General features: G+C 45.8%; 1 protein-coding gene across 3 annotated transcripts in view; it reads right to left on the reverse strand.

Moving 5' to 3' along the window:
• Positions 1-13,478, reverse strand: part of LOC149217954 (long-chain-fatty-acid--[acyl-carrier-protein] ligase AEE15, chloroplastic-like) — a 447,245-nt gene that overhangs the window by 75,816 nt on the left and 357,951 nt on the right. The window lies entirely within an intron of this gene.

A 13,478-nucleotide genomic window follows, 5' to 3' on the forward strand; every position in this document is an offset into this window, starting at 1 on the left:
TTTTCTAGGTTTGTGAGGGATCGGGTACATCCCAACACTTTCCAGAGTAGGGTACCACTCACCGTGATACTACTCAGCAAATGACCTCACATGCCCCTACATGCCCTACCATGCCCACTTTTCTAGGAGCAGACATGGGGGCTGGAGCTTAGCAGGAGGCAGAGCCCGGTCACATGGGCGATTATTTTGCAGAGTACCAGGCCTATGGGCAGGAGTTCAAGGACGCTCTCTCATTCAAAGACTTTGTTCAGCTCAGCGGGATTGTAGACCCCGCGACCATCACAGAGGACACCGGCATTATCACGATGGAGACACCCACCGCACAGCTAGTAGATTCCACATGCCTATGTTTGATGGTTCATCAAACAGTTCGGCAAGGTCTTGGGTGGAGAATCTGGACATCTATTTCTAGCTTAACCAGATGTCAGAGGCAGAGGCCATCAAGGTGGCAACATTACATTTGGATGGTGAGGCCTAGGATTGGTGGTTCGATGGGATGGTTACACTCGAACATTCCACAGTGACGACATATGCAGAGTTTACCAGGAGATTGATGGAGAGGTTTGATCGGAGGGATCCGAAACAACACTTCGTTGAGTTGACGAGGCTCAAGCAGACAGGGAGCCCAAAGACCTACATTGCAGACTTCTTGAGGATCTCAGTGATGGTGCTAGATCTATCCACGGCACGGAGGATCTACATGTTTGTTGAGGGGTTAGTAGAGCCACTTCGGGGTCTAATTAGGTCCACTAGACTAGTCACACTCCAGGATGCTAAAAGCAGAACCCGGGACTTACAGGATGCCTTACCCAGGACCCGAACACCTTACCCCCAAAGAAAGGCTTTCCAGCCTAAGGGGAAAGATGTGAGGATTCCACCTCCAAAAAGGAATCCAGGATGAGCACAGATTGATGATGACGCCAGGAGGGAGTTGAAGAAGAAGCGGTTGTGCTTTACCTGTCAGGAGTCGTGGGCACCAGGACATAGATGTGCTGCTGGCAAAGCACACTTTATTGAGGTCTTCTCCGAGAGCAGCGGGAAAGAGGATGAGGAGGATGATGTGGAGGTAGGAGATAGTCATGTCGTGCAGGGTCCTCGCCGCCTCCACCACCAGCAGCAGGTGGTGCAACTTTTGCACCTACCGGAGGAGCCCTTGCAGCATTGCGAGGAGCTCCCAAGTATTTGACGCTATGCGTACGGGGGACAGTACGTGGCCAACGAGTATCAGTTTTGGTTAATAGTGGGGCAACCCATAACTTCATCGATGCACAGATGGTTGAGTGGAGAGGTATACAGACAGAGAGCTTCAATGGATTTTCAGTTTTGGTCCTAGGAGATCAGACCATGGTGTGTGCTCGTTATGTCCAAGAGTTATCAGGGACGATGGGCGCCTACACACTGACTGACCAATTTTTCGTGGTCAATATTCCGGACACCAACATAGTACTAGGTGTTCAGTGGCTTATCACTCTAGGGAAGGTCACGACAGATTGGAAGGCCCTAGAGATGGAGTGGGATGATGAGAAGACAGGGAGGCATGAGAAGATATGGGGAGAGCACACATATCCACCTCAAACTGTTTCGGCTCATCGGATGGACGTAGTCTTCCGGAAGGGAGACATAGAGTGGGCAGTAGAGCTGCGTGCATTGGAGACGGGGACTACAGTGCAGATAGTGCACCCGTAGATACAATCCATCCTTGACCAGTATGCCATAGTATTTGGGGAGATTCCGCAGGGACAGCCACTGGATCGGGGGTTTGAGCACACCATTGAGCTTGAGCAGGGCATATAGGCAGTGATTACTACCCCCTATAGGCATCCCAAGGCCTATCGGGATGAGATTGAGCGGGACATTCAGGAGTTGTTGGCTCTTGGGCACATTCAGCCGAGCACGAGTCCATTTGCTTCTTCCGTGGTGTTGGTGAAGAAGGACGGCACATTGAGGATGTGCATTGACTACAGGGCCCTAAACAAGAAGACACTAAAGAACAGGTACCCCATACCCAGGATTGATGAGTTGAGACGAGCACGGTTCTTCTCACAGATTGATTTGAGATCTGGGTACCATCAGATTCGCGTGAGGGAGCAGGACATTCCCAAGCCCACCTTCAGGTGTCACTATGGGCACTTTGAGTTTTTGGTGATGCCCTTCGGGCTAACCAACGCCCCAGCTACATTCCAGTCTTGCATGAATCACATCTTCCGCAGTGACTTAAGGAAGTTTGTGTTGGTATTCTTTGATGATATCCTCATTTACAACAGGACTTAGAAGGAGCATCTCCAGCACGTTGAGACAGTATTGCGCATCTTGGAGGAGCAGCAGTTCTATGCCAAACTCTCCAAGTGTGAGTTTGGATTGACGGAGATGTTATACTTGGGACACATCATAGGGGTGGACGGAGTGAGGGTCCACGAGGAGAAGATTAGGGCCATCAGAGGTTGGCTGGAGCCGAGAAACGTGACAAAAATTTGAGGATTCATTGGCATTTGTACTTACTACTGGAAGTTCGTCAAGAGTTTCTCACAGCTTGCTGCACCCCTGACAGATCTGACGAGTAAGGGGGCATTCAGTTGGTCGGATACAGCGGAGTGAGCCTTTGACAGGCTCAAGGAGGTTATGAGCAGCTACCCAATGCTTGCATTGCCGAATTTTACGCAGCCATTTGTTTTGGAGTGCGATGTGTCAGGAGAGGGGATCAACGCAGTGTTGATGCAGGGAGTTCACCCTATAGCCTTTGAGAGCCGGAAGCTCCTTCCGCACGAGAGGTTGTATTCTATATACGACAAGGAGATGCTGGCCATCATGGATGCATTGGCCAAGTACCGATAGTATTTAGTGGATAATAGTTTCAGGGTGAGGACTGATCACAACAGCCTCAGGTTCTTTTTGGAGCAGAAGCAAGTACAGGAGAGGCAACAGAAGTGGATAAGTAAGAACCAAGCGTATGACTTTGACATTGAATATGTCAAGGTAAGAACAACGTGGTAGCAGATGCCCTTTCACGTAGACCAGCCACATTGTCTCTTATGAGCTTGGACGCAGACTGGAGGGCTCGAATCTTAGTAGAGTACTCCAAGGATAGATTTGCATGTGAGGTTTTGGATGGGTAGGTGGCGGATGACGGGTACAGGGTAGTCGACGAGATCATCTACTACAGGGATCGGATCTTCTTGACTGAGAGATCTCAGCTCAAGAAGAAGATACTTCAGGCGTCACATGATTCACCATTGGCAGGCCATCAGGGGTTTACCAAAACCTACAGGGCCATTAGAGAGAGGTTCTCATGGAAGGGCCTCAAGGAGGACGTACTCTAGCATGTCCGGGGGTGCGACGTTTGCTAGAGGAACAAGGGGGAGATGAGCCATCCCGCAGGATTATTGCAGCCTCTTCCCATTCCGGAGGGGAAATGGGAGTGTATTTCGATGGACTTCATCACAGGGTTGCCCATGGTACAGGGCAAAGATTGCATCTTTGTCGTCGTTGATCGACTGACGAAGTACTCACACTTTTTCGCCATATCCGCACACTACACAGCAACATAGGTGACTGAGCTGTTCTTCAGAGAGATCTTCAGGTTACATGGTCTTCCCAAGACCATCACCAGTGACAGGGACAAGCCGTTACATGGGCAAATTTTGGAAAGAGCTTTACTGGTTGGTGGGGACAGAGTTGACACCGAGTACCAGTTATCACCCACAGACGGATGGGCAAACAGAGATAGTTAACAAGTGGCTAGAGGGCTACTTGTGTAACTATGTCAGTGGGCAGCAGCGAGCATGGCTGAAGTGGCTGCATCTGGGGGAGTACTGCTACAACACTACACATCACATGTCCATTGGTATGTCACCATTCTATGCTTTGTATGGATATCATCCCTTATCTTTTGTTGACGTGATGTTTGGTGCTAGCAAGGCTCCGAGAGCCAAGATTTGGATCCAAGAGAGTTAGGATATTCTCCGAGCTCTCAAGGATAATATGGCTACAGCACAGAACCAGCAGACGTTGTATGCCGACAGGGATCGGGTGGAGAGACAGTTTGAGGTAGGCGACTTGGTCTACCTATGGTTACAGTCGTACCGACAGTCGTCATTGAAGCAGAAGGGGGCTGAGAAGCTCAAGCCCCACTTTTATGGGCCATACAACGTGATATATAGGATTCGACAGGTTGCGTATGAGTTAGAGCTGCCCCAAGGCAGCAAGATTCATAACGTCTTTCATGTATCATGCCTAAAAAAGGCATTGGGGCAACATGTGACAGTGACAGATGAGCTACCACCCACGGATGATGAGGGGCATTTGGTGTTGCAGCCAGAGGCTATTATTGATACCAGGGAGAGGCAGCTGCGGAGCAGGGTGGTCTAAGAATTCTTGGTGAGCTGGAAGAATTTACCGGATGAGGATGCCACTTGGGAGAGTGAGAAAATTTTGCAGCATCCATCACTTCAGTTGCTTGAGGACAAGCAACATTTTGCTAGTGGAGACTATAATATTCCTAATTAGCCATGGCTAATTGGAATATTTGATTTTGCTCAATTTTGCCTTCTATAGTTATTTATAAATAAAAAGGTGAGGAAAGGGGGGACATAACTCACCTTTAGAATAAAGTCACTCCCTAGTAGCACAACGTAGTGACTTAAAGGGGAGCCAAAGGTGCCATAGGACCACGCAGAGATGGGGCCCACGCAGACACTTGGAGGGACTGCGCAGATGGAAAGGAACACGTGGCAAGAGAGGGACTATGTTGGAGGAGGTGGGCCTTGGGATTGAGAGAGGCCAACGCTATAAAGGAGAGAGGAGCCTCCTCATTTTTTCATTCGATTATGTGCATTTGAGCTAGTCACTTCGACTTGGATCACGCTGGCTGTTTAGCCTGTCTACAACACTGTTTAGTGTATTGAGTGTCTCCATTCGAAGATCTCACCCTTAGCCCCGGGGGACTTCGAGTGCCTACTCGGGCAAGGTAGTTTCCAGCAGTATTTTGCAGTAGGATTGATATTTGGTGTTGTGGAGGAGCTGAGCATTTGAGGACTGCGCAATCTTGAGAGAGAGGGACGCAGTTCTTTTGGTGGGAGTTTCGGATTGGGGGTTTTGTGGAGGATTAGAGTTGGGAGATTCAACAAGAGATCAGCTCTTGCATATTGGAGGATTTTAGCAGAGTTTCGGGCTGAGTTTTGGTGGATTCTATTCAGTGGCAGCGTAGAGCCTTGAGGGACAGCATAGATCCCCAAGGGGGTGACTTTCGGGGGTCGACTATTTTAGGAAAGCTTTCTGGGCCTTTCTAGGTTTCTTGAGTAGAGTCGGATTACAGAGTTTTAGCATTTTCTGAGGAGGGGAACAGCCCCAAATCCTCATTTGATTTCCAGCAGTAGCAGCAGCACGACAGTTCTCCAGCAGCTTGGACGCAGTTCAGAGAGAGGCCATTCCTTTGTTATTCTGAATGTATTTCTTCACTTGCCTTGTGCATGTTGAGGTGCCATCTTTCTGATCACCTATTGTACTCATTCCATTAGTCAGTATAATAAAATGGCTTAGCATTTCTCTTTGCATTTCTTGAGTATCTGCTTATATTTCGTGTTCACATTATTATATGTTGCACCACTGTTATTTTTATCACTTTGAGTTCCCCAGTCACTATATCATTTAGACATGATTGGTTGGAGTTTACTTGGGTTTGAGTGATCTCCCGGAAACGAGATATTACAATTCTCACCTAGTTTTATATTAATACCTATTAATATTTTAATTTTCCTAAGTTTAGACTTAGGAACTCCATTAAATATATTAATTATTTATGGGACTTGGAGATCTCATGTGCTTTAGCCTCTCCACCAATTTTCATGGCTAGAGCAGATCTGATGCTACCACAAATCGACACTCCCTCTTAGCGACGAATGTGCTCTAGTAATGCTCCACCACTGAACATCACATTGATCATCCAACACCGGTAACTGTGATGATGCTTGGCCTGCTACCCAACATCCTCTGCACTACTGCCTCTTGTACTGCTACCCATGGCTCTGTTATAGCCACTGCTTCATTTGTACTGCAGCTCCCTCTGCATCCGTGTTGCTGCTGCTCCTTCCTCCCAAGACTGCATCTGCACTACAACTCTATCTCATCATGCTGCATTGTGCTACCCATATCATTAGCACTGTTACTGCTGCACTGCAACTCAGTTACTGAGAAGTAAGTAATTGATCTATCCAACTACTGACATCCTTGTCAAGCTAGAAGCCCTCCTGAGGTTGAAGCTGCCTTTGCTGCCTCTGCGTTGCTGCAATAACTTTGTGCCTCTCACACTACTGCAAACACCTTTGTGCCTTTCTGCACTATTGGAACAACCTTTGTGCCTCTCGCACTGCTGTAACCCTCACTAAGCTGCTACATATCCCTGCACTATAGCATTGTTCTGCCGCTCCATTCGCATCTTGCTTCTATCGGCATCCGTCATCCTGCTACTATCATTTGGGGCTCCCGTAGTCGGATATGATCCAAGAGTTTGGGTACCTCAAGGATCCTGCCCCACATCTTCTGCAGCCCTCCTGACTACAACTCGACGTCACCCCACCTCTTCTCTAGAGGTGTATGAGCACTCATGGCATAGTCGTCATCTGTCTCGACTTCTTTCTCCACCTTAGTCGGAGTTGGCTTGGAGTCAGAAGCCTCTCCCTTATTCTTCTTCTTGGGACACTAGGTTGCATAATGACCCAGCTTCCCACAATGGAAGCACTTTACCTTGGAGATGTTCTTCTTCTTTCTCTTCCCCTGCTGTCTCACAGATGCCAGAGCCACATCCACCTCATCCTCTTTCTTGATTCGACCTCCTTTGCTGCTACTTCCTGCCTTGGTCAGTCGTCTGATCTCTTCTTGGTGAAGAAATGCCCACATCTCTTCCCATCCTGGAAGATTAACTTTGCCCAAAATGCTTTGGACAAATGTCTCCCAATCCTCGAAGACCGCATTCAGGGTGGTCCTCACCATGAACTCCTGATCTGGCCTGGCCCCTATGTGTTGAAGTTTCTAAGTTTACTTAGTTTAGAAACCCTTCATGCACTTTTTATGATTTATTCCTACCTACTTGTTATTTTTCTCTAACAAGTTATTTACAAAGTAAATACTGAAAATAAACACCAGTGCATGCTCAACATATTACAGATTAGCGACTAAAAGAAACAAGAACAAACACACCACATGACACCATTATTTTTGGACCAATGTCCCCGAAAAAACCCAATGCGGGAAAACCTGTGCAACTATCTAAGGGTTTCCTTATTAAGCAATATCAGAGTACAATCTGGGTGCCAAAACTGGCCTACCCAACAGAGAATTTCCTTAGCAGCTATACCTCACATTTTGTGAGAAATCTCCTGGCTGAAACCCTGGAAAATCCTTCTGGCAGCTCCTCAGCACAAAACTGCTCTGCAACCCCAACGTCTACCCAATCTGGACTGCATCAGCCCCTCTCTATCTCATGCTGGCTCTGCGCCAGCCTTTCTTGGCCTTGCGTCAGCTCTGGGAGCCTCTACATCAGCTGCGTTGCCCCTCTGGTGCTCTGTGCAGCACTTGGCTATCTCCGCGTGGCCCTGCATGAGCCCTTATTGGCTCTACGTCACCCTCCTTTGCTGCTACGCTACTCTCCCAACACAATCTCTGCCTTTTCTATTTCTCTGTACTCAATGCCCCTCAGCTACTCTCCCGATCACTAATTCTATCTCTCTTAGCAAACCCCGCTCTAGAGAATAGAATCAATGATCATTTGGTCTGTTCTCCAAGTGACCCTCAAGCCTCCTCTTATCCTTTTCCTGTTGACATCTCAACGGCTGAGATTAAGTCCCTAATCAACGGCTAAGATTAGATTTGGCTTGATCCATGTCTTTTGGACCACTCTAACCCAAATTCATATTAATACACATTAATATCTTATTTTCCCTAAGTTTAGACTTAGGTACTCCATTAAAAATATTAATTATTTTAATATCTCTTGATTTGTTTAGAATCTGCCCAAACCCTTTCTAGGTATTGGAGATCTCATGTGCCCCAACCTCTTCACCAAATTTCGTGGCTAGAGAACATCCGATGCTACCCCAAATCAACACTATGGAAGTAAGTTGGTCTCAAATCTCCTACAACCTGCAGAAGTATAGATCTATTTGCTCTACCTTCTGCATCTAATACAACTGCAGTTGATTCTCTAGTAGCATCTTCCTTGACACATAAGTGCCTTGATACAATGTCGTCAAGGTATCCCACATCTCCTTTGTTGTGTTCTTCTCGACAATATGCTGAACTACATGATCCCTGACCCCATCAAGGATTATGCACTTTGCCTTGGCCATTGCATCCTCATACCTTTCGTTATCAACTCAGTCGACTGGGATAGCCACGGTTCTGAAGGTGAAGCCCTTACTGCGATGTCTATCTAGAATAGACAAGATCCTGGCCTTCCACATGACAAAGTTGGATGCCCTATCTAACCTGTCCTGATCCCTCAATCCGTTCATTGCCATCTCCGCTCCTCCTCGACTCCCTCTGAGTCTCTACTTCCCTCCTGGAAGTTCTCTCCTAGACTCCCTCTGAGTCTTGATTTCCCTCCTGGAAATCCTCTCCTCGACTCCCTTTGAGTCTGGATTTCCCTATGGAAATCCTCCTGCTAACTGTCAAACCGCTCCTCTTCGATCTCCATTGCTCCTACAACACTGATATGGATTTCTTGGCTAGAAATCCGCCTAGGTAGCGCCTCCCCTTACCTTGGTTCTGTCCCGTTAGGTACTGTTTTGCTTCAACAACAACAACACCCCACTAGCTTCACAATCCACAATCTACCCATAGCTCCCTAGGCCCCCGCAACTGAAGAATCTGAGCCTCTCAACTCTGTGCAATCCCTACAAGGTTGAATCGCACCTTTGGCCAACTGCGTCAAGCCTACCTGACTGAGTAGGATGACGTGGCCCTTCGTGAGCCTCTCTTGCCTCTGCGCTGGTCTCTCTCTGGCCCATAAATACTGAAAATAAACACAAATGCAATCTCAACCATCTACAGATCATCAACTGAAAGAATAGACAAACACACAAGGGACAACGTTATTTTTTTGTTGATTTGGGGTAGCATCGGATGTGCTCTAACGACGAAAATTGGTGGAGAGGCTAAAGCACATGAGATCTCCAATACCCAAAAATGGTTTGGGCAGAATCTAACTAGTTTGAGAGATATTAAAAGAATTAATATTTTAATGGAGTCCCTAAGTCTAAACTTAGGTAAAATAAAATATTAATGTGAATTAATATAAAACTGAGTTAGAATGGTCCAAAAGTCATGGATCAAACCAGATTTAATCTTATATGTTGATTAGGGACTTAATCTCAATTGTTGAATCGTCAACGAGAAAAGTATAAGAGGAGGCTTGAGGGTCACTTGGAGAACACACCAAGTTGATCAAGAATTTGATTTTTGGGGCAGGTCTTGCTGAGGAAATCGAAGGAGTGATCAGAGTTGCAGCTGAGGGGCAGTGAATACAGTAGCAGAGAGGCAGAGATAGTACTAGGAGCATCAACGCAGAAGCCGAGAGAGGGTTGACACAGAGCCAGCTAGAAGCCACGCAGAAGTAGCCAGAGGCCACACAGAGGCAGCCAGGAGCTGTGCAAAGCCTGAGGAGGGCTAGCGTGGGAGACACAGAGGTTCCAAAGGCTGACGCAGAGCCCCGAGAGGCTGACGATGAGCCAAATAGGCTGACGCTGGGCCAAAGAGGCTGACGCAGACCCTAGAGGTTGATGCTAGGAGATTTCGTGGGGCAGATTGGGGCTAATATCTGTCTCCGACTGAGAGGTACTACTGCCGAGGGCATTCTTTGTTGGGTGAGCCATTTCTGGCACCCAAATTGTATTCTAAAGCTGCTTAATAATAAAACCCTCAAATAGTTGCACCGGTTTTCCTGCATTTGGTTTTTCCGGGGACATTAGTCCAAAAATAACAGTGTCACTTGTGTGCTTGTTTTTCCTTCAGTTGATGATCTGTATGTGTTAAGACTATACTTGTATTTATTTTCAGTATTTACATGGTAAATAACTTGTTAATTAATGAAACAAGTAGGAATAAATAAATCAGAAAGTACAGGAAGGATTTCTAACAGTTAGACTTAGAAATTCCAACATTTTTGGACTATCATCCTTGTAAAAACCCAACTTGGGAAAACCGATGCGACAGTTTTGAGGGTTTTATTATTAAGCAACTTTCTTAAATACAACTAGGGTGCCAAATTGGCTCACCCAATAGAGATAACTATATTGCAGTAATACCTCTCTTCGGAAGCAGATATTCAACAAGTCTACTTCACAAAAATCTCTCTGACGCTTCTCTGAAGCTCCGCGTCAGCCCTCCTGTCCTCTACGTCATTTTGAAGCCCCCTGCGTCAGCCTTCTACTGCTCTGCACTGGCTCTTTGACCCTTTGCGTCACCCACACAGGCCCTGCTAGCCTTTGCGCAGTCACTCTGGCCCTCTGCGTGGCTCATGCTGGCTCTGCGTAGCCTCCTCTGCCTTTGCGTTGGTCCTTCGGCACTATCTCTGCCTCTCTGCTATGCACTCACTGCCCCTCGCTGCAACTCAGATCGCTTGTTTGATTTCTCTTAGCAAACCCCGCTCCAGAAAATCGAACTCATTGATCAATCTTGGTGTATCTCCAACTGACCCTCAAGCCTCCTCTTATACTTTTCTTGTTGAGTCTTCAAAAACTGAGATTAAGTCTCTAATCAATGGCTAAGATTAGATTTGGCTTGATCCATGTCATTTAAAACATTCTCACCTAGTTTAATATTAGTACCCATTAATATTTTAATTTTCCTAAGTTTAGACTTAGGAACTCCATTAAAAATATTATTTATTTTAATATCTCTCTAACCGGGTGGAATTTCCCCAAACCATTTCTAGGTCTTGGAGATCTCATGTGCTTTAGCCTCTCCACCAATTTTCATGGCTAGAGAACATCTGATGCTACCAAAAATCAACAGGATACGCATTCTTGGTCTGCTTGGCAAGTGCACACCCTTTACACACTCTATCCCGCTCCACCCAGATCTTTGGAAAACCAGTAACCATCCTCTGCACCATCGAAAGAGTTTTGTAGTGTAGGTGTTCCATCCTCCTATGCCACATCTTGCTTTGGATGTCACTCTCATGGCTGAGATCCTTCATCGATTGTCCTCACAATAGATAGAGATCTCCCTCCCTCCCACTGATCACCCACTTCTTGCTAAAATCACCCCCCTTCTACCCAACGATCACTTCACCTCCCATAAAGCTGACCTCCAGTGCTCTATCTTGAATCTTCCATGGCCGAAACTGAAAGGAGATTCTTCTCCAAGCCTGGTACATATAACACTTCGGTCACCTTCGTGATACAATCTAAGTCCATCTGAAACTCGATACTCCCAATGCCCTTGACTACAGACTTGGCCTTGTCACCAAGCTCCATATTTACGTCTCTGCCCCCTAGTCATACTAGTGAAGAAGTCTCGTGATCTCGTCATGTGACAAAATGTTCCACTGTCCATGAACCAGACACCTCTCGTGACAATTCCAGAAAGGCAAGATACTAGGGCAAAGTTTTTATCGAACTTCTCTACCATCACCTCCATCTGCGGAGTAGTTGTTGTAGTAGTCGTACCCTTGCCCTTATTTTTGCTAAGACACTAATTGACACCTCTCGCCCTTATTTTGGCCTTGTCACCAAGCTCCATATTTACATCTTTGCCCCCCCTAGTCATACTAGTGAAGAAGTCTTGTGATCCCTTCATGTGACAAAAAGCTCCACTGTCCATGAACTAGACACCTCTCATGAAAATTCCATAAAGGAAAGATACTAGGGCAAAGTTTTTATTGAACTTCTTTGTCATCTCCTCCATTTGCGCAGTAGTTGTTGCAACAGTCTTACCCTTGCCCTTATTTTTGCTAAACACATTAACTAACAAAATCCCAAACTTATGACAAGCAAAGCATTTAACTTTGTTCATGTCCTTTTCATTCTTTCCCTGTGAAGATGCGTCTCCACTCCAGTTCTGCTTGGACTTTGCTTTTCCCTTTTTTTGCTTGTGTAGCAAGAACAACTTTCTCCTTCTCCTCATTGCCCTTTCGCTATCCTCCGGTCAATGAATTTTCCCATATCTCCTTTTGGGTAAAATTGTCCCATAGTCGACTCGAATCAAGAACGTGTTGATGAGAAAGAATCCCATCCACAAAAGTGGACCATTGCTTCACACATCCCTTCAAAGAATGTTTTACGAGCTCTGAATCATGCACAGTTTCTGCCACAGTTGCAAGCTCATCACGAGACCATTGGACCCTCGCGAGATAGGAAGTCACAGTATCTGATTATCTCATTTTGATGATGCTTAAAATTTCCTGTAGCACCATTTTCTATTCTCATTTGTACTTTGATGAAGACCGATCAGAGCCACCCACATTTGTCTACTAGTGTCCTTCCCTGATATGTGAGGATTATATGATCTCTCAAACCATCCAGAATTATGCAACTCACTTTCATATCCTTGGTTCTATGCTCTACTGCTTGTATCGGATCTGAAGGAACCTACACATCTCTACTTACTAAATCCCAAAGATCATTCATCTTTAGAATCCGGGTAATTCACTCCTTCCAAGGGTTGAAATTTGATATCCCATCCAACTTGTCTTCATATCTCAAATTGTTTAATGATGCCATCTTCGTAGATCAACCACGACCACAAAAGCTAGCTGCAAAATTGTTTAGAAATAATTTTGCTGCTACAAAAAGGAAAAAACCTTTGCTGCAAACCCTCGTGATCTCAGATCTCTCTTTCAGAGTCTTCTAGATTTCTCTAATACCATGTTAAATTTCTAATACTAGACAAAGTTATTTTCTCGCGAGAATTTAATTTATCCTCGGTTTATTATTTATTTACCCAAATAACAAATGAATCACCGAAAAATAACATCACTAGTATCTTTAACTTCTAGAGTTAGAAATATGCAACAAAAATAAACCAAAGAGATCAATCACACATTGCAAAATTAATTAACCCATAAATAATTCTCCATCATTTCATTATCTGGAAAATCTAGGTTTTTCAACCCACAAAGATACAAGGAAAAATACAATCTGGAACCTGCAACTCGGCTCCCTCAAAATGAATTTGGCCCAAGTAAATCAACCTCAAGGAAATCGTCCTCCAAATGAAATCGTTTTGAAGAAATCGGCCTCCAACAATCATATTTGCACCCTCCAACAACTCGAGCTATGCCTTGCCACTAATGCGCACTGAAAAAACCCTAGCACTTTAGTAACTCAACCTCCTCCAGACAAACTTGATCTCCCTTCGTCAACTCAGCCCTGTAATCTCCTCCAACTCGGCCCTTCTGGATTCACTCAAACCCACTCGTACTTCTCCTCCTCTATGCATTGGTCACTGAGGCACTCACATTGCAGAGAGAATCGCTCTCTCTTGTG

The sequence above is a fragment of the Pinus tabuliformis genome, chromosome 1_1, assembly GCF_031772625.1.
Source record: "Pinus tabuliformis cultivar Carrire ecotype Pingquan chromosome 1_1, CPIR1, whole genome shotgun sequence".
Taxonomy (NCBI): Eukaryota; Viridiplantae; Streptophyta; class Pinopsida; order Pinales; family Pinaceae; genus Pinus; species Pinus tabuliformis.